The sequence below is a fragment of the Giraffa tippelskirchi genome, chromosome 1, assembly GCF_054371585.1.
Source record: "Giraffa tippelskirchi isolate mGirTip1 chromosome 1, T2T-mGirTip1v1.2.pri, whole genome shotgun sequence".
NCBI lineage: Eukaryota > Metazoa > Chordata > Mammalia > Artiodactyla > Giraffidae > Giraffa > Giraffa tippelskirchi.
Window position 1 is genome coordinate 50,955,984 of NC_137275.1, and position 22,303 is coordinate 50,978,286.

General features: G+C 39.4%; 1 protein-coding gene and 1 non-coding gene across 2 annotated transcripts in view; one reads left to right on the plus strand and one right to left on the minus strand.

Annotated features, from left to right (window-relative positions):
* GRXCR1 (glutaredoxin and cysteine rich domain containing 1) overlaps window positions 1-22,303 on the minus strand; it is a 326,824-nt gene that overhangs the window by 259,270 nt on the left and 45,251 nt on the right. The gene's annotated exons all lie outside the window — the stretch shown is intronic.
* Window positions 15,494-15,612, plus strand: LOC145521481 (5S ribosomal RNA). Its single transcript, XR_014065415.1, has one exon. It is a non-coding gene; the product is annotated as a 5S ribosomal RNA (ribosomal RNA).

A 22,303-nucleotide genomic window follows, 5' to 3' on the forward strand; every position in this document is an offset into this window, starting at 1 on the left:
CTCACTCACTCCTCATCAATCCCCACACACTTATCTTCTACAGAATCGCTAATACACAGAAAAGAGACTATAGAAAGGGCACAGATATGCATTTATCTTACTGGATATGTGCACAGAATCACGAGTTGGAATGGTTAGGACTAAAAGACGAAATTTTATATTGTGAAAATATCCAAACGTAGGATAGCCTAAGCTTTCAAAGCAAAGTCTTGATCATTTTTCTCTTCCGCAAGAGATGTCTAATCCTGTAGAATTTCTGTACTAGGTGAGTCTTGCAGAAAAGGTAGCAGGATGGAGCAGGAAGGAAACTTTTTTTCTTTTTTTATTTTCAAGTCCGTTACAGCATACACCATAGAAACTACTCTCTCAAGATAGGATCCAGCAACACATGCAATGCCTTCCAAAAGCAAATTAACGTGGCTTTCAATTTATTTGATACTTGGTGTTACTTGTGTTCCTATCCATGAGAACAGACAAGTTTTCCTACAATGAAACCAAATCAAACGAAACTAAATAAAATTCCTTGTATTCTTAGAAAGTATCAGCAACTCTTTGCTGACTACAGAAAGGGTCCCAAATTCCTGAGCTTGGCTTAGGTCCTATTCTGTTTCTCCTAATTTGTTGAGACAACTCTCCTGACTTTTCCCCAATTGTATTCTGTCCTCTCTGCCTGCATATTTATTTATTTTATTTTTTATCTAAATAATACCCATTCTTCAAGTTCCAACCTGCTCTCCTCCTGTGACAAGGCCAGCTATTGTTCTGACTCTTATGTATTAACATAATACAAAGAGAGGACCCCATCTAGGAGGACTAGTTCCTGAAAGAGTGAAAGACTCGTTCTCTTTGTGAACACAGAGGCCTGGGCCCTCTTCCCACGTCTCACCAGGGTCCCACAGTGTGGCAAGGCCTCTCAGAGTTGGATGTGCATAGGTACATTTGACACTGAGCAAAAGGCCCAATGACTGAGATTGGAATAGAGCAAGAAGAGATTTTGGAACTGTAGATAATGAATCCCCTGACCTTCAAAGGGCCATAGAAAAGATCAGCAGTGACCTTGATGAATTAAGACCAGAATTAGTCTTCAAAATTCAGAAGGATTAAATAGAGAGTATTCCTTAAAATGATGGAAAATCATCCCCACAGATCCTGTTGGATGGGGATTAAACCAATTAAAGCTGATTTGAAAAAATTAAGAAATATGACATCTGCCACAACTGAGAGCAATGGAGCAAACTCATGACTTTGCTCTGTTTGGCTTCTCTCATTCTTTTACAGTAGATTCCTCTCTTTATCTTGAATACAAAATGTTTCCCATTTCTGTGGTACAGTCTGATACATAAATCCCCACATGGACAAATTAGATAGCAAGACAAAGATTACTGGGTATGTCATGATGCTGAAGATTCTATTGCATACTTAGTTGCTCAGTCATGTCTGACTCTTTGTGATCCCATGAACTGCAGCCAGCCAGGCTCCTCTGTCCATGGGGATTCTCTAGGGAAGAATACTGGAGTGGGTTTCCATGTCCTCCTCCAGGGGATCTTCCCTATCACTCAGAGATAAATGAGAAGCACTGGTAGGTTCAGTGGAAGGAAAGTGGCAAGAATGAAATTGGTATGAATTCCTCAGTTCCTTCTTCTGATGTCATCCTGTACATCTTTATGGTTAGTCAGTCCCCCATCTGACTGCCTTCAGTCACTTCTGATGGACAGCAATGGTCAGGTTCTTTAGTATGTATCAGAAGATTTTGGTAGTCAGTGTACTACAACTTCATTACAAAGTGGCATGTGACTATGAAAGCAAGATTTAGCCCAACCCTCCTGAATGTCTGAACAGTTAACAAAGAGGCACCAAGAGAGTTTTTGTAGCTCCAAGGAGACTACCACGCTCTGCCCGCAGTCAAACTGCCTCATACCTTGCATGAAAACTTCAGTCTGCCCCAAATATATTCTGAAAGCAGAATTGATCAGGCTTAAAGTTAGGCGAAGAGACAGACTCTTCCATGAATCAGAGGAATGCTAGATGGGTGAGGGGGCAGAATCTAACCTCCACTAGTGAAGGTGGTGTATCACACAGCTCAGTTAGCACAGGAGTAATGCTGCTGCTGCTGCTAAGTCGCTTCAGTCGTGTCCGACTCTGTGTGACTCCATAGATGGCAGCCCACCAGGCTTCCCCGTCCCTGGGATTCTCCAGGCAAGAACGCTGGAGTGGGTTGCCATTTCCTTCTCCAATGCATGAAAGTGAAAAGTGAAAGTGAAGCCGCTCAGTCGTGTCTGACTCCTAGCGACCCCATGGACTGCAGCCTACCAGGCTCCTGCATCCATGGGATTTTCCAGGCAAGAGTACTGGAGTGGGTTGCCACTGCCTTCTCCGGCAAGAGTAATGGGGCCTGTGCAAACTTGTAACCAGCCATATATGTTGAATGACACTCATTCATTAAGGAAATATTATCTCTATCATCTTTATGCCATGGACAAATTCTCTAGCATAAATATTTCCCAGATTTATTAAGGGATAACTGCGAGTTGGACTATAAAGAAAGCTGAGCACCAAAGAATTGATGCTTTTGAACTGTGGTGTTGGAGAAGACTCTTGAGAGTCCCTTGGACTGCAAGGAGATCCAACCAGTCCATCCTAAAGAAGATCAGCCCTGGGTGTTCATTGGAAGGACTGATGTTGAAGCTGAAACTCCAATACTTTGGCCACCTGATGCGAAGAGCTGACTCATTTGAAAAGACCGTGACGCTGGGAAAGATTGAGGGCAGGAGGAGAAGGGGATGACAGAGGATGAGATGGTTGGATGGCATCACCATGGACATGGGTTTGGGTGGACTCTGGGAGTTGGTGATGGACAGAGAGGCCTGGCGTGCTGCAGTTCATGGGGTCGCAAAGAGTCGGACATGACTGAGAGACTGAACTGAACTGAACTGAGAAATAATACTGTACATATGAAAAGTATACTACACGATGATTTGGTATACATTGTGAAAGATTATCACAATAAAGTTATTTAATACATCCATCACTTCAAATAGTTAACTTTTGTGCGTGCGTGTGTGTGTGTTTGTGTGTGCTTAAGATATAATCTCAGGAAACTTCAAGTATATAATTAAATGCTGTTAACAACAGTCACATTATACATTATCTCCTCAGAATTTACTTATAACTGAAAGTTTGCATACTCTGACCTATATGGCCTCATTTCTTCTTCCACCTAGACCCTGGCAACCACCATACTACTCACTGTTTCTATGGATTGGTGTTTTTCTCTTTATTTTTTGTTTTAGATTCCACATATAAATTATACTATATAGTATTTTTCTTTCCCAACTAGCTCATTTCTTTTAGCATTATGACCTGCAGGTCCCTCTATATTGTCACAAATACCAGGATTTCCTTCTTCTTATAGGCTTAATAATATTCCATTGTCGATATATATATATACATAGAGAGAGAGAGTTACGTTTTCTTTATCTATTCATCTGTCAAAGGACATAGGTTGTTTCCATACCTTGACTTCTTGTGACTAATGCTGCCATGAACATGGAAATGTAAATTTCAGTTTTCATTTCTTTTGGATATATACCCAGAAATGGTATTGCTGGATCATATGGCAGTTCTAGTTTTAATTTTTTGAAGAATTGCTACCACTGTTTTCCATAATGACTCTATCATCCTGAGATTTTGAGAACGGTATTTAAAATGCTAAGTGCTATGGACTAAACGATCATATCCTGACAAGTTATATGTTGAAGCCCTGATCCCCAGTGGATGGTATTTAGAGACTGGACCTTTGGGGGGTGACTAGGTTTAGATGAGGTCATAAAGATAGAGTCTCCATGATGGGATTAGTACACACACAAAACAAAGGAAGAAGGGCTTCCCTGGTGGCTCAGATGGTAAAGAATCTGTCTGCAATCTGCAATGAAGGAGACCCGGGTTTGATTTCTGGGTCAGGAAGATCCCCTGGAGAAGGGAATGGCAGCCCACTCCAGTATTTTTACTTGGAGAATTCCATGAGCAGAGAAGCCTGGCAGGCTACAGTCATGGGGTTGCAAAGAGTTGGATACAACCGAGCGACTAACACTAACACTTTAAACAGAAGAAGGGACCAGAGCCTCTTTCTCTCTTCTACCTGAGGATACATCAAGAAAGCAAGCCCCTGCCACCAGGAAGAGGGCACTCAGCAGACAGCAAACCTGCTGGCACCTTGATCTTGAACTTTCCAACCTCCAGAGCTGTAAGAAATGAACATATGTTGTTTAATCTACCCAATCTCTTCATTTTGTTATTAATAGCCAAAACTGACTAAAATACTGAGTAACTACTGTAGTTGGTTGCTGATTCTTTTTACTGTTGTTGAATCTTCTTAGGGTCTTTCAGATGCCATCCCTAAGATACAGAGTAGAGTTTAGCTGTGTTCACACTCAGATAACACTGTTTATACCAAAACAAACTTAAATTACAGAATATAAAATGTTAGGGTGTTGTTTCTGTATATTCTTTGCCAATAAATAATTGTTAATATATACAAGTTTCCACTTTGCAGCCACGACATTCCTATGTTTCATAGAAGCCATCCCAAGCATCTTATTACATCAGCTTGTTCATTTCCTCTGGCTACTCTCATTATTCTCTTTTTGGTGTTATGTCAAGAGATACATCGGAGAAGGCAATGGCACCCCACTCCAGTACTCTTGCCTGGAAAATCCCATGGACGGAGGAGCCTGGTAGGCTACAGTCCATGGGGTCGCTGAGAGTCGGACACGACTGAGCAACTTCACTTTCACTTTTCCCTTTCATGCACTGGAGAAGGAAATGGCAACCCACTCCAGTATTCTTGCCTGGAGAATCCCAGGGATGGCGGAGCCTGGTGGGCTGCCGTCTATGGGGTCGCACAGAGTCGGACACGACTGAAGCGACTTAGCAGCAGCAGCAGCAGCAAGAGATACATGACATCATTCTAGAGGGCTGCCTTGTGGTTCTATTTCTGGCTGTAGTCCACCACTTTCATTCCTGGCCCAATGCCAGTTTAGTCATATACTGATTCATGAGCTGGCAAGAAACCAAAGTGTTTCTAGCCATGGAAACTACAAGAGAGAAAATGAAATGGAGAAGGCAGTACAGAAACCCAAAGTCAAAGATTCACTTCCCACTCTTGGCCCAAGATTCAATTTAGAAAGAATTTGTGCAATGATGCCAGTAGACACTGGGAATTTTACAGAGTGTTCTGAGTAATTTTTGGCCTTTCCACAATTTCTGGCAAGAACAATGCATTAAAAGAATACTAAATCATCAATGATTTTTTTCTCATTTCTAAAACTCTTTTCAAATGATTTTTCCTTAAAGTCTTAGATTTAAAATGGATATTTGAGATTCTAATATAGTCTTCCAAACAACATCTACTTTTGTAACATCACCCTCAGGGAGCAGTCAGCTACATTATTTGACAGATCCAATTATTAGAAAGTCCTTACTTTCATTCAGAGACATCTGCCTTTCTGTTAATTTTCAGGTGCTGGTCAGAAGATCAATCTTAAGACCACAGCATTTCAAAGTTGGCAAGAATCTCAAGACTGTTCTATCCTCTAGATGTCCACAATAATAGTAAATCTCCTTATCACATTAGAACTCATATTAGTTAGTTTTTGCTAGGTAACCAATCATCCCCATCATCCTAAACAAAAACACTTATTTTCTCTCATCTGAGTAATCCTTCCACTGGCTGGCTCAGATGCAGCTAGGTGGTCTAGAGTGGCCTGATTCACATGTCAAGCAGTTGTCAGGCTGGTGGTTCTAGAGGTGACCTCAGCTGGGACAGTTTGTCTTTGCTCTACATGGTATTTCATCCTTCAGTAGACACTCTGGGTTTCTTCACATGATTATCTCACGGACCAAAGAGCATTACTTTTTCAGCCCCTGATGAACCATGTTTGCTAACATTCTTTTGGCCAAAGCAAATTACATGGGTATATGGGTCTTCCCTGGTGGCACAGCAGTAAAGAATCTTCCTGCCAGTGCAGGAGATGCAGGTTCAATCACTAGGTTGGGAAGATTCCCTGGAGAAGGAAATGGCAACCCACTCCAGTATTCCTGACAAGGAAATCCCATGGACAGAGGAGCCTAGCAGGTTACAGTTCACAGGGTTGCAAATGAGTCACACATGACTTAGCGGACTAAACATCACCAACAACAGGGCTGGATAGTGTCACTCCAACCCTCTTCCTAAGTTCATATCCTTTCCAGAACGTTATAATGTGAACTTATTATAGGGTTATAACAAGGGTTACTGAAGATGTAATTAGTTAAAAAGTGAGGTCATACTCAAATACAGTGGGACTGTAACCATACAGAAACGCACAGGGAGAGTGCTGTGATGACTGCAGGAGATCAAGGATTGGCATTAATATCAGAAGCTAAGAGAAAGGCATGGAACAGATCCTCCCACGGAGCCTTCAGAGAGAATATAGTCCCAGCAATAACTTGATTTCAGACACCTAGCCTCCAAAGCTATGAGATAAAAGGTTTCTCTTGTTTTAAGTGACCTAGTTTGTGGTAGATTGTTATGGCAGCCCTGGGAAATCAATCAATTTACCAGAGAGCTCTTCAAGCATGTGACACTTATATTCATCACCCTCCCCCTCCCAATCATCCTTTCCAGGATAATTCCTCCCCGTTTCTACAACAAGGTCTCAAAATCCCTTCCATATAGGATGCACTCTGGTATTACAAATTTGTTCATATCCCTCTTGAAATGCAGGGCACAGGCTTCCCTGGTATCACAGTGGATAAGAATCCACCTGCCAATGCAGGGGACACAGGCTTGGTTCCTGGTCCAGGAAGATTCCACATGCCAAGGGGCAACTGGGCCCATGAGCTGCAACTACTGAACCCACATGCTACAACTACAGAAGACTGCGCCCCTAGAGCCCTTATGCAACAAGAGAAGCCACTACAATGAGAAGCCCACACACCACAGTGAAACTCAGCACAATTAGAGAAATCCTGGGCAAAGCAACAAAGACCCAGGGCAACCAACAATAAAAATAAATAAATAAAATCCTTAAAAAAAAGAACCACAGTAGCTGGGGCTGGGGAGAGGTGGGTGGGTGGAATGAATTGGGAGATTGGGATTGATACATATACACTATTTATACTATTGGTAAAATATATAACAAATGAGAACATGCTGTATAGCACAGGGAACTCTACTTAAAGCACTGTGGTGACCTGAATGGAAAGGAAGTTCAAAAGGAAGGGGACATAATGACAACTGATTCCAATATTCTTGCCTGGAAAATCCCATGGACAGAGAAGCTAGGCAGGCTACAGCACATGAGGTTGCAAAAGAGTCAGACACTGCTTAGTGACTAAACAACAACAACAATATTTATATGTATGGCTGATTCACTTTGTTGTACAGTAGAAACTAACACAACACTGTAAAGCAACTATACTCCAATAAAAACTAATTTTTTTAAAAGGGCAGGTCATTGATATTACTATACACTCTGGATGTTTTCTCTTAAGCCACACTATCGAGTTTTGTGTTAGTCAGGCTGTGTTTGGCCGCAAGTAATAGAAAAGTCTGTCTAGCCAGGGTTTATTGTTTTGCTTAAGATGTCTGGAGATGGCTGGTCCCAAGTTAGGTAACTCCATAACATCAGGGGTTATGTCAGAATCTCTGAAATTCTCCCCTGAATGACTGCAAAAGGTCTACCTCAGCTCTGAATATCATATTTCCATGTGGCCATGTCCCATGTGAGGCAAAGGGATGGAAAGGAGAAATGAAAGAGAAGTTCCCTTGACTTGCCTTTGTCATATCATCAGGAAAGAAACATTACCAGGAAGTCTCTCAGAAAATTTTCCCACATTCTCTCAGGCTAGAACTGAGTCACATAGCTACTCCCTGCTACCCAGAGGCTGTGAAAGCAAGTTCCTTCTTTGCCAGCTCTACTGAGGGCAGTGGTAAGGGAGAAAGCTATTGGGAAGGGCTGTTGGATATAGCTCCTGGGAAGCCAACCAAGGGTGTTAGACACACTTCCTCAGAAACATATGACATTTTGAGGCAGGTTATTATGGATTTGCTCACTTTTACATAAGAGATTTTTAGAGATGACCAAGAAATTGTCACTGACTCTTTAAATTAGCAACTAATGTACTCATCATATAAGACAGGGAATAAAATAGAGAACAGGAATTAAGCATGAGGGTTCTGAAGTCAGACTATCTGGGCTGAAACCCCAGCTTTTAATTTACCAGGTGAGTGACCATGGGTAAATGACTTAACTTCTCTATGTCTCAGGTTCTGCATCTTAAAAATAAAAATAGTACCTACTCTTAGGGTTGCAGAGATTAAATGTATTACACTTGTTACAATGTCTGGCACAAAGTAAATACTCAACAAATATTAGTCATTACCTCTGTGCCCATCGCCACTGTGGGATAAGGTAAGGACCAGATATGGAACAAGGAACAATGATGTTAGTGGACTTATATTTACATTAATAACTTACAAGAACACATCAGAATCTACTAAAAGTAATTAACTTTGGTAGCAAAAAGAGACTTTTTAATGAATATTTTCATGCTCTCACTCTAATTGTGAGAATATATATTATCTAGTCAATAAATATTTCAGGTTCTCATTATATATTTAAATCAATTAGGTCATAATTTCAGGAAGTTATAAAGTAAAACATTTTCCCAAATTGCAGCAAGTTACCTTTGAGTGACTGAGTTAAGGATTTTATTTATATATCTTTACTCTTCTGGAATTCTTCTATAGAAAGCAGCATGATGCCCCCTTCCCTGAAATGCTGGAATCCATGAATATTTTAGGTTACATGACAAAGACAAATTAAGGTTGCAGATAGAATTAAGGAGGTAGCTAATAGTTGACACTAAATAGGGAGATTCTCCTGGATTATCAGCAGACTCAATATCACAAGAACCTTTAAATGTGGTAAGGGGAAGCTGAAGAGTCAGGGTGAGTGCACAGCTGATAGGGACAGAGTAAAGGGATGAAGTAGGTGTTTAAATAGGTAGTAGTTAATTAATTGGAGAAGACGATGGCACCCCACTCCAGTACTCTTGCCTGGAAAATCCCATGGACAGAGCAGCCTGGTAGGCTACAGTCCATGGGGTCGCTAAGAATCGGACACGACTGAGCGACTTCACTTTCACTTTTCCCTTTCATGCACTGGAGAAGGAAATGGCAACCCACTCCAGTATTCTTGCCTGGAGAATCCCAGGGATGGCGGAGCCTGATGGGCTGCCATCTATGGGGTCACACAGAGTCAGACACGACTGAAGCGACTTAGCAGCAGCAGCAGCAGCAGCAGTAGCAGTTAATTAATCCCACTAAGGGATTATAAGTAAAGAAAAAAGTATGGGAGAGCCCTGTAAGTGAATAATTACTTAAGAAAGCAGGCTTGCCTAATAATAAAACCATGCAACAGAAACATGAAACATAGCCCAAACAAAAAAACAATGGTAGAATGAGACCCACAACCTCCCCATTGAGGTCAGTAAGTTAATGATTCCTAGAACATGCTCCTTTTCACTCACTAAAAACAAAAATGTAATGGAAAGGTGACATTACACTGAAACCTGAGATGATTTCCCATATTTTAGTATATGTTACTGCTTTTTTGCTCATTTCAATTGCACCATGACAGTCCCGGTTTGACCATACTGGAACAAGAAAATTCCCCCCCCCGACATGGAGAAGGAACTGATGATGGACAGGTACTCCAGAATGAGGAAAAAGGTGGTCTTCTGTTCCTTTCCCACTTATCCTTTGATTATAAAACTGTAAGCTCATGGGGCAGCATCCTCTTGCTCACCTGCCTATAAACCTCCTAAGTGTCCTATTCTAATAAATCACCTCTTATCTATCATTTTTCCTCTTGCTGAGTTCTTTCCGTGCCAAAACATAAAGAACCAGAGCTCTCCTCAGTTTCAGGGCCATCTGAGAAAGACTCAACTGGCCATTGCTGGTGGGGAAGGTAGCAGGGGACAACGAACAAAGGAGTACAGGCAGCCAACAAAAGCCAGGAAAAGTAAGAAAATGGACTTTGCCCTCATTTCATTGTTCAGTCGCGTCCAACTCTTTGAAACCCAATGGACTTCAGCGTGCCAGGCTTCCCTGTCCTTCACCATCTCCCAGAGCTTGCTCAAATTCATGTCCATTAAGTCGGTGATGCCACAGAATCTCCCAAAAGAAAATAGTCCTGCCAACTCCTACATTTTAGCCCAGTGAGCCCTATGGATCTCAGATCTCTAGAATTCATGGTACTAAGTTTGTGTTGTCATTGGTTTTACAATTATTTGTTATTGAAGCAATAGAAAACTAGTATATATGTTCCCCATGTTTTAAATAATGAAAATAAATCATTTCAACAGTCAGAAATAAATAAAATTTAAAGATTTTATATACATACGTATACAAAACGGAAATGGGACCAGAGTATTAAATAACATTTCCTTAATGTATACGTGAGATGACACACACCATTAGCTTGTAATTTTTCATAGACATGGGCCCAAGGCAACCAGGCAATTTTCATAAGGCACAAAAGAGGCCAAGTGTATGCTCTCACAAGCCTGGTATTAATATTTTTCATTCTACCTATTTCCGAGTCCTTCACAGACTGTTCCATAGCCAGCAGGCATGCTGTATCTACCTAGTCTTCAACAGAAGTGCAGATTTTACAAAAAAAAAAACAAAACAGGAAAATCTAACTGTAAAAAGGAAAGACATATCAAAAAGACTGATAATACAACATCATTGTTTGAACAGCAGAAAATGTTCTGAGACACCAGATAGAAGTCTGTTTCTAATGTAATATACCTAGTTTTCCAGAGAACAGAAAATTGTCTGTTATAAATGCATTGTCATGATGACAATTGGAAAAAAAAATGTTGCATCAAATTCCTCTGTTTTCATCCTACCTTTGAAACCTAGAACCTAAAAAAGATTTAAATACAGTAGCTTGATGTTTTATAAAGATGAAAATTAAAAGCAGTTGGAAAAACTTCTTTAAAGAGCAAATTGAAGTAGTTGTTATAAGAAAAGTGTTTAAGCTTTTTCTTAAATTGTTCATTTCTCTCTTGATCATGAAAGTAATATATATATAGATGGTAAGAAATGTCTAAAATACAGAAAAATATGCAAAAGAAAATACTAACCATTCATATTCAGAGGTAATCATTGCTAAAAATCTTTGTTATATTTTCTCCCATTTTGTAGGCTTTTTTCATAGTAAAGATAAAATAATATATTGTATATGCAATTTTTATTTATTTTCTTAACATTAAAACAATAGCCTTTACTTTGAAATACAAAATTGTAGTAATACCATAATTTTTAAATTGCCTAATTTTCATATTTGCACCCATTGTGTGGTTGTGCCAAAATACATTCACACTTTCCCTAGAGTTGAAGAATTAAGTTACTTATAAGTGTTCATATTGACAAATAATGCTTCAAGCAAAAGCTTTATAGGTAGATTTTTCTATATTAAGGATTGTTTCTTTAGTATCAACAGAAGTAGAATAAAATAGGTAAAACCTAAAAGCTTTTGCAAAGCGAAAGAAACCATAAACAAAATGAAAAGACAACCTACAGAACGGGAGAAAATATTTGCAAATGATATAGCCAACACATGATTAATCTCTAAAACATGCAAACAATGCAATATAAAAAAAACCCAACCCAATCAAAAAATGGGTAGAAGATCTAAGATATATTTCTTCAAAGAAGACATACAAATGACCAAAAAGGATATGAAAAGATGCTCAAAATCATGATTTATTAGAGAAATACAAATCAAAACTACAATGAGCTGTCACTTCTCACTGGTCAGAATGAATGTCATCAAAAAGTCTACAAATAATAAATGCTGGAGAGAATGTGGATAAAAGGAACCCTCTTGGCAGGAATGTAAACTGATAGAGCCACTATGGAGAACAGCATGAAGTTCCTTAAAAAACTAGAAGCAGATCCCACTCCTGAGCATATATCCAAAGAAAACCATAATTCGAAAAGATACACACGTCCCAATGTTCATTGCAGCACTATTTACAATAGTCAAGCATCTAAACAAACTAAATAATCCATCAACAGATGAATGGTTAAAGAAGATGTAGTATATTTAGACAATGAAATATTACTCAGCCATAAAAAAGAATGAATGCCATTTGCAGCAACACAGATGGACCTAAAGATTATCATACTAAGTGAAGTAAGTCAGACAGAAAAAGACAACTATCATATGATACTGCTTATATCATTAAAAAAAGATACAAAATAACTTATATACAAAACAGAAATAGACCCACAAACATTAACAAACTTTGGTTACCAAAGGGGAAAGGAGGTAACCAAAGGAGTTTAGGATTAACAAATGTACACTACTATGTATAAAATAACCAATGAGGACCTACTGCATAGCACAGGGAACTAAACTGAATATTTTGTAATAACTTCTAAGAGAAGAGAATCTAGAAAAGTACATATATATATATATATATACTACCGGGCTTCCCTGGTAGCTCAGCTGGTAAAGAATCCACCTGCAATGCAGGAGACCCTGGTTCAATTCCAGGAAGATCCCCTAGAGAAGGGATAAGCTACTATGGGTTGCAAAAAGTTGGACATGACTGAGCAACTAAGCACAGCACGTATATATACTGAATCATTATTTATAAAACTTACACTTGAAACTACAACATTTTAAATCAACTATACTTCAATAGATTCTTTTAAAAATAGCTTAGAATTGGAGTAGCTGAACTGAAATACAAGAGCATCCTTGAAAATTTAATACATATTGCTAAAATTCTTCCTAAACATGTATACACTTATCTTCAAGCAATACTTGAGATAGTCTATATTACAACTCTCATAAGCACTGAGTATTATTACTTTTAAATCTTCATAAGTTTGATAAACAGAAAATAATATTCCCTTTTTTTAAATGTATTTTTTAATTAGGTTAAACATGGTTCACTTTCTATTAGTACATCCTCTTTTGTAAATTTTCTAGTCACATCATTTGTCAATTTGTTTTTTAGGGTTGATTTATCAGAATTTATAGCAATGGAGCAGAGATACTGAGCAAATGACAAAAGCAAATACTAGTTTATTATGGGGTTAGTTTCAGATCAGATACACCCAAGGAGTATCCTCTCTCATGGCAAGAAATGGCAACCACAGAAATACTGTCAAGACCCTGCTCCCTGCCTCTAGGGAAGCCCTTCCAAAGATCACCCCCATACTGGATATTTATACTCATAAAAAAATCACAAGATATAATCACACTCATAGAAAATCACAAGACATAAATTACCTGCCTGTACTTTCCTAAAAACTCCTACCTTCAGGAGCAAGTTTGTGGTTCCAAGGAAATCCAGACATATCTTACTAGAAGACCTCTAATAGAAGGAAATGGAGGTAGGCAGAGCAGGGCCAAGAACACACTATTGAAATAAGAAGACTTCCCAGTCCATTGCATGTCCGTGGAGATGATTCCCTTCAAAAAAGAGAGGGGGTCCCTAAGAGCTACCACCGTGGGATGAATAGTGGATCAATGAGTTTCATCAGTTATTTGTACTCAGTAATATGAATCACAAATGGAGATGCTCTACTGATGTTTTTAGAGTGGTTTCACATAGTTTTCATGAACAGTTTGTATAATGACTCTTCACCCTGTTAACAGCTTGGTTTGGCTTAAGAATAATGTAATGAACATTCTAGGTTTGAGGGAGTTTTGGTTTATCTAGGGAAGTTTTGTTGGTTTTTCTTTGGGAATAGCTAAATAAATCAAATAAAATGGGTGGTTTCCTAAAAATAAAACTTAACATGCAATTATAGCTTTAGGGATGTAGGGGGAGGGATGTGTGCAGAGCATTCCAGGTGGATTTTCAGATCAAAATCTAATCCACTTGAGAATTCAAAGAAAAAATAAAGCATGTCATGAAAAAAATAGAGGGGGTCCCTCATTGAGCAAGATGTCTGACTCTTTGCTACCCCATGGACTACATAGTCCATGGACTTCTCCAGGCCAGAATACTGGAGTGGGTAACATTTCCCTTCTCAAGGGATCTTCCCAACCCAGGGATCGAACCCAGGTCTTCCTCATTGCAGGCTGATTCTTTACTAGCAGAGCCAGGGAAGCCCAAGAATGCTGGAGTGGCTAGCCTATCCCTTCTCCAGGGGATCTTCCCAACCCAGGAATCAAACCAGGGTCTCCTGCATTGCAGGCGGGTTCTTTACCAGATGAGCTATCAGGGAAGTCCTCCTTATTGAGCAAGATACCCTATCGGTAGTTTTGCATGGTATCTACTCCCTGAGACTTCCACTTGACAACTTATAGTGATATATATTGGGACAAGAGTAGGAGGCAGCAAGGCTGTAGGAGGAAGAGGAGACTTGATCTTTCCTCTCTGTTTCCTATTCCTGTGAACATCACCAAAGTGTTTCTCCACCCTGAGGGCAGTTCTTTCTTGAAGTAGCAGTTGAATGCAGCTGGCATTTTTTTCCAATACTTGAAGAGCCAGTTTTATTAAATCCTACCCCAGCCTGAGACTCTAGCAGCAACCAGGCAACACCCCTTCCTCAGGCCCTGCTCTGAGCTCAGAAACATCAGAACATGCTGAGCAGCAACCCCTCCTCAGAGGTCTGAGGTTTGGTTCTCCAGGGTGTGTCTTCTAGGACTCTAGGTTTTAGTAATCCCAGCCTCTGCCCTCTGTGCCCTCCGCCCTAGCTGCTTCCTGCCATGGCAACCTCCACGACACTTCAGATCTCTCTTGTGGTCTAGAGACAGATGTGAGGCTGGGGAGGAGAGACCAGACTATTTCCCTCACTGCCTCTCCACCTCAGGCAGTGTCTCTGTGGCTCCAGCTCCTCCTGGACAGGGTTTCAGCTTCTTTTGGGTAATTCCAGCCCCTGGGCTTTGCTAAGGGCATCTCTTCCCTTAGATGAAGGTAGGCGATATCTTCCTGCTACTACCAATTCCTGTGTTATCTCACCATCCCCAGTTGAGTCTCTCAACCCCTTCAAGACCTGAGTAACCAAATTAAAAGTCCTCTGTTAAAAACACCAGAAGCAGTTTCTGGGTTACTGTTGGAACAGTGGTACAAAGGGAAAGGCTTTTCCTATTGTTTCCCACCATGTGGAAGGAGCTCCAGTTATAGAATAATCCTGGCTTCTCTCTGCCACGTACCCATGGAACCACTGACAAAGGACTAAATTGATTTGACTGACGAATGTGGAAGCAGAAATTAGGCTCATAGAGCCCAGTCTTTTCCCTTCCCCTTTTCTCTGAATGTCAGAGTGTGCTCTGTTCCACTTTCAGCAGTATGATAAAAAGATCCGACCCTAAACAGGATGCTTGCAGATTTCCAGAGCTGCCAATGGCTGGGTAAGTCTTCCTAATTTTAAATTTGTGGATTAGGCTGACAAATGCAAGCACACTGTGCTTTATCCTATGGCCATACCACCCTGAACGCGCCCGATCTCCTCTGATCTCAGAAGCTAAGCAGGGTCGGGCCTGGTTAGTACTTCGATGGGAGACCACCTGGGAATACCGGTGGCTGTAGGCTTTTGGGGTTTCCCTGGTGGCTCAGACGGTAAAGCGTCTGCCTGCAATGCGGGAGACCTGGGTTCGATCCCTAGGCTGGAGAGATCCCCTGGAGAAGGAAATGGCAATCCATTCCAGTACTCTTGCTTGGAAAATTCCATGGACAGAGGAGCCTTGTAGGCTACAGTCCATGGGGTCGCAAAGAGTTGGACACGACTGAGCAACTCACTTCTGTGCCTTATCAGCACTATCAGTAATAAAGGTAATGTTTTGATTTTTCCATCTTTATCACTCTTGTTTCATATGCCTCAGTACAGAACTCAAACAGGGAAGAGAATCTTATTAAGACCCCTCAGAAACCCAGCATAAATAATACTCATATATATTATATTCTAATTAATCATATTCCTAAATCCCTAGACCAATTAAAAATAATAGCTAATCCTATAATATATAGTGTGCCAGGAATCATTCTAAGCATTTTACATATAACTCATTTAATCTCAAACCAATACAATGTGTATTATTAAAATTCCTGTTTTAGAGCTAAAAAAAAAAATGAAACAGAGAGATATATAACTTGACCAAAGTCACACAGATAATAAGTGGGTAGAATCTATAATCAAACTGCAAAAGCTGGGGTATAAAATCTATACACTGAAGCACCATGCTGTGCTACTTACAGTTTAGATTTTAACAAATGATTTTGCACTTCATTTAATGTGATTTAATTTTAGTCTTTGATGCATTATTTTCAAATATTTCATGTAACCCAAAAAGCAATCTCTGTTCTTGCTGCACTTCAACTTTGATATAGAATCCTGTATTATTTCCCTCTCCAAGAAGAATCCATTCCCACCAAAGACATCACTAAGCAACATGAGGGCTTGCGAGCTAAGCTGCTTCAGTTGTGTCCAATGCTGTGATCCTATGGACTGTAGCCCACTAGGCTCCTCTGTCCATGGGATTCTCCAGGCAAGAATACTGGACTGCATTGCCATGCCCTCCTCCAGGGGACCTTCAACCCAAGTATCAAACCCGCATCTCTTGTGTTTCCTGCATTGGTGGATGGGTTCTTCACCACTAGCGCCACCCAGGGAAGCCCACCAAGCAATGCAGATTTTACCAAAGATTTCACAAAAGAAATGGAAAAGACGATTTGCAACTAATATCCCATGGCAAACTACCATGTTTTCTGCAATGAACACATTCCTAGAGACTTCAGTCATTCTCCTCTGGCAACCTGAAAGATGATGATCCCATAAAAATAAAGGTAAAACCTTTCCTCCAATATCCCATGATTCTAGCACCCACCCACACCACACACAAAAGTTTCCACTCTTTATTACACTCTGCAGTTTACTCCTACTTCTTCCTCCAGACCTATTTATTTAACCCCCTACCACCAAGTTCAACAAAGATCTCCAGCCACAGGGGTCTACCCTTCTCAGAAAAAGGAAGAAGTGGATAGAAACAGATTCAAACAGTGTTGTGTCAGAGTTACTCTATACCAGCTTGCAAGAGCCAGTTGCCAAATTTTCAGGAATTCTGCAAGCAGTTCTTAAGTACATTAACTGAAAAAACTAAATTACTCAAACTTACAGTAAACAAGTGGCATTAGAAAAAGATAGAAAATACTCAAAACTGACTGCTTCCTAGTTCTTTTGCTATATTTCACACTTATTTATGCTCTTGAAGTTATTTACAGTTATTATTTCTGTATGGTGAAAATACTAAATAAAAATGTTCTTTGTATCACTTTCCAGCTCTGTAGGCAATGATGACTTATCAGTCATTTAAAATGAGCCATGGTGGGAGAATTTATGCCATGGAAATAGGCAAAACTTAAAAACAAGAGCTTTTTTTTTTTTTTTCCTGGAGAGCCTATTGTTAAACATGTATGAGCACCAGTAGAAGACAGTGTACAGATGATAAATTTGTTTAGTTGCCAAGTCATGTCTGACTCTTTGTGACCCCATGGAATGTAGCCAACCGAGCTCTTCTGTCCATGGGATTTCCCAGGCAAGAATACTGGAGTGGGTTACAATGCCCTCCTCCAGGGGACCTTCCCGTCCCAGCGATTGAACCCGTGTCTCCTGCATTGGCAAGTGGCTTCGTTACCAGTGAGCCACCAGGGAAGCCCAATTGATAAATAGATAGATGTATATATGCATATATACTTACTTATCTATATACAAAGATATGTAGATAAATCAACACAACTTTCCTTATAAAATATCTCTGTATTTTAACAAAATTCTTTTAACTTTCAGTTAAACAACTACATACTCTGTGTATCTCCCATTAGATTATAAAACACATGGTTTCATACAGGGCATGCAAATTAAAACTCAAACAATTCACTGAACCTCCTTGCACATAAACAGACAATAGTAGGGAAAGGGAACTAACAATAGAAACCATGTAGGCTTGGCACAAAAGATTCTTTGAAGACTTGGAGGGAAAGGCTAAGCCAGCACAAGTCCCTGGGAGCAGTTATACATTCTAAATTACAGGTGGTCAGTGTAAGCATTCTTCAATAGCAGGGGTGCACTTAGATACCTCTTCTCTAAACAAGAAAAATGATACTTTAAATTGAGGTGGAGGGAACCAGTTTCTACATAAGAGAACAATACGAAGCAAATTTGCCAAACCTGTCAGTTAAGAGAACTGGGAAGTGATTGTGTGGGGAAATCTTCTCCAGCACCAATCTAGGTAGACAAAATAGCTTTTTTTTTAAATGTCATGATGCTGTATCTCTCGGGGTTTAATTATAATGCTAATGACATACTTCAATAGTGACTGAATTTATTACAGTAGTAACTACAGCTTGAGATCCCAAAAAGCCAAAGCAGCGTTGTTTCTCATTTTATTCCAGGTAGCCCATATCTTCTATAGGAATACTTACAAATGCAAAATATTTTTATATAAGCTTGTTCCACTGGCCACACGATAGCCCAATGAACCTGAAAGACGAGGTGTTGAGGCAAGGAATATGACTTTATTTGGGAAACCGGCTGACCAAGAAGATCACAGACTATCATCTCAAAATAACCATCTCAAGAAGCCAGGTTCTTTTAGGGATCAGAGATGGGGGGAGGTGAGGGAACAAAGTAAAAAGACCATTTAATTCTTGCAAGTATCTCCTAGAATGGCAAGCCTCAGGCAGAGGAATGTGTTAGTTTCTTTTCCTTACAGTCATTCATAGGTGGGCAGGGTCAGATTATCTCCTTGTGAGCTAAACAAAGGCACTTTAGTTTAGGCCAAGTGGTCAGGGTTCTCTGAGGCAGGCCATTATGCATGGTTATAATAACAAAAATGGGAAAAACAAGGGTTAAAGTCAAATAAACAGATCCAACATGGAGTCTAAATTAACTCCAGCCTGTTACAAAACTTTAAAATGTTAAATGTTTTATGATTTCAGCTACAAACATTAAAATAAACACGGGGTAGAAGCAGTTCAGTTCAAATATTTACATTGTTCAAATCACTGTTGTCATCACCAGGGAGGTAAAAAGATTATTCAACAAAAGCCCCACTTCGCAGATATTTACACTGTGGTTGCGGAGAAGCAACCAAGTGTAACCTAGATAACCTGCCTGTCCAGCTTGTAGTACAAATACGGTCACACTTTTAATAATCCAATTGCCCCATGCCTGAATTATCTAAGCACTTTCTCCAGCAGAAATCTGGGGGCAGAGTTATTTACTTGGTTCAAAGAGGAAACCGTGAAGTACACAAGACAAAATTAGAGAGTTCGATCAGTTTATCAACTGAGGCTGTGAATTGTGAGCGTCAGTTTATAATTTTCATTACTTTTGTCCCCAATTCCTGGCGTCACTATTGAAGATGGATCCTCACCTTTGGCAGCTAAGTCAAACTTGCTAGGTCAGACCTCTGAAGAGGTTCCAGTGATCCCTTCTGCTTTGGTTTTTAAAGTTTTATCTCCTTTAGCTTTCTTTCTCAAGCCCATCATGCCAAACTAAGAAGAAAATCTGCTATGTATTCTGTCTACAAAGACGAATGGCCACTTTGGTCCCCTTAAAATGTAAAGTTTCACCAGAGATACTGCATCTTAAATAATTCAGAAAGAAAGCTGGGCTATGATAAATGTGTACACAAATTCAACAGGAACACAGAGTACAAGGCAATTAAGTTTGACTGAATAAAGAGAGTTTTCCAGAGTCAGTGATATCTGCCCTGAGACTTAGAGTGAGGATTATGAAAACAGAGTGAGAAAGGCATTGATAAGTAAAACAGCCCAAGGGAAATGAATATTTCAATATTTGAAAATAAAAGTGACAGAAACACAAGGTTCATGGGTGACCAGGAATGAGGGAGTTGAAAAGGAAAGTTAGTTGAAGATCTACCTTTTGTTCAACTTCAAATATCATGTTAATGAGCTTGAAGTCTATTCTCAAGACAATGTAAAGCCACCCAAAGATTAAAAACAGAAGAAATGAAGTGCCTGTGTTAGGGGAAACACACTGATTGAACCGCTCACCCTGGCAGGCACCATACTAGTCATTTGCATGAGTTATTTTATAACAGGAGGTCCTGGTAAAGAACACAGAATTACTAAGCCACCACCAACCAAACAGTTCAAGGAAAGTCAAAAGGAGGCACCACATGTCTTACCACCTCCCAGAATCCTTCTCACTGGCATCCATCTTAGCTGAACAATGTGTGCACCACCAGGAAGGATCCTGAGTCAGAATGACTGGCCAAAGAACAAGACTGTGAGTCACATGGCAGAGCAGTCCTCCTGGGTTCTCTTATTCTGCTGCTCTCCGCCTAGCCGCCCTTTCCAATAAAGTCTCTTGCTTTGTCAGTTCATGTATCTCCTCAGACAGTTCATTTCCAAGGGTTAGACAAAAACCCACTCGCAGGCCATGGATGGGGTCCCCCTTCCTGCAACACCTGGATCTGTAATTCTGTGAGATAATTAGTACCTATGCTGAGGGAAAACAGGCTGGAGGCAAGAACCTGAAGCTCTTCTCAGTATCCAGTGGTGAGATGGCACAGCCCTGAGAGCAGAGGCAGTGATAACCCAAGGGGAAGAACTGATTCCATTGGTATTTTAGGACAGAGTTAGAAAACACTAGGGAATATCTGCACGTGGAGTGAAATAGAGAGGGAAAAGTCAGAAATGACACTGAGGCTTGTGGCTAGGCAGACTGAATGAAAGCTATGTCATTAACCACATTAGGAAACGTTAGCAGAGGAGAGTTGTAATGGAGCCATAAATCATAGCTTTCTTTTGGCCATGCTGAATTTGATGTGCCCACAGGCCATACATGTAGAAAACCACTTTCTAAATTCACATGGTTAAAAAAATAAAAGGTAAATGCTTTTGTCTCCAAGCTCAAAATGGGACTAACTGTGCTGTAAGGACATAAAAAAATACAACCTACAAAATTTCTCATCATATACAAATCTTCTGCTACAAAAACATTTCTGGCACCAATAAGATAGAATAATAGGTTGAAAATACATATTATTTTTCCTTGGTATATTTACAGAATGAAAGAGTACAAATTGATGTACATGAAAATGATTAATAAATAGCAAGAATTCACAGTTTTCTATTTGGAGAAAACATATGGATTTAGAGCCTTACCTCATATCATAAACCAAGGTAAATTAAAAAGAAATATAAAATAGAAGACAATGAAGGTGAATATGTCTGCAATCTCTGGATCTCAGGATGAGAAATATCTTGTATACTTAAAAACAATGAAAAAAGTCACATAATTTATAATTAATAAATTTGGCTACATAAATATTTTATATTTCTTTCAATAACAAACATTAGCCAAATTAAAAAGATGTAATATATTGAAATTTATAAGCAACAAATTTAACAGAAGAAAAATTATATTATTTATATATAAATATCTAATAAGATTCCTTAAGAAAAAAAGAAAAGGGAAAAAGCTACAGATAGATAGTAAATATTTACTTCACTTAGAATGAAGAAATTTTCTAAACGTTTAAAAACTTCATGAGAAAAGCAAATACTAGTAAGTTAATAATAAACAGACACTCTCAGATATAGCTGATAAGAGTATCAATTTTAATTTTTTAAAAGGCAAAGTGGCAATATTTATCAAATTTGATAACATAATCTCATTTCCCAATTCTGATAACATAATGTAAAGAAATCATTAAAAATTCAGACAATAATTTACACTATTAAACACTGAAATACTTATCTTTAAATACATTTAAAGATTTACATATTTCAAAATGTATATTCTGATGTTTATAATCATGAAATATAGCAAGTACTGTAAAAGTCTTGTTCCTTGGAATGAAAGCTTTGACAAACCTAGTGTATTAAAAACAGATATATCACTTTGCTGACAAAGGTCCATATAGTCAAAGCTATGGTTTTTCCAATAGTCTTGTATGGATGTGAGAATTGGACAATGAAGAATAAAGATTTAGATATAATCAATATAGAAGTATGACTGTAAGAGATAATTCTATAAAAAGAAAAAAGATCCACACATATAATGTGTACAAATTCTTGATCCTTCCAGGAAAGGGAAGGACTGTGCCCCTCTCATCCTTTCCTCCCATTCCTACTGGCTGGAATTTGAGAGTACTGGTGGAAGATAGAAGCCCTCCGTTGATGATTGTTGTTGTTGTTGTTGAGCCGCTCAGTCATGTCCAACTCTGCAACCCCATGGACTGCAGCATGCCAGGCT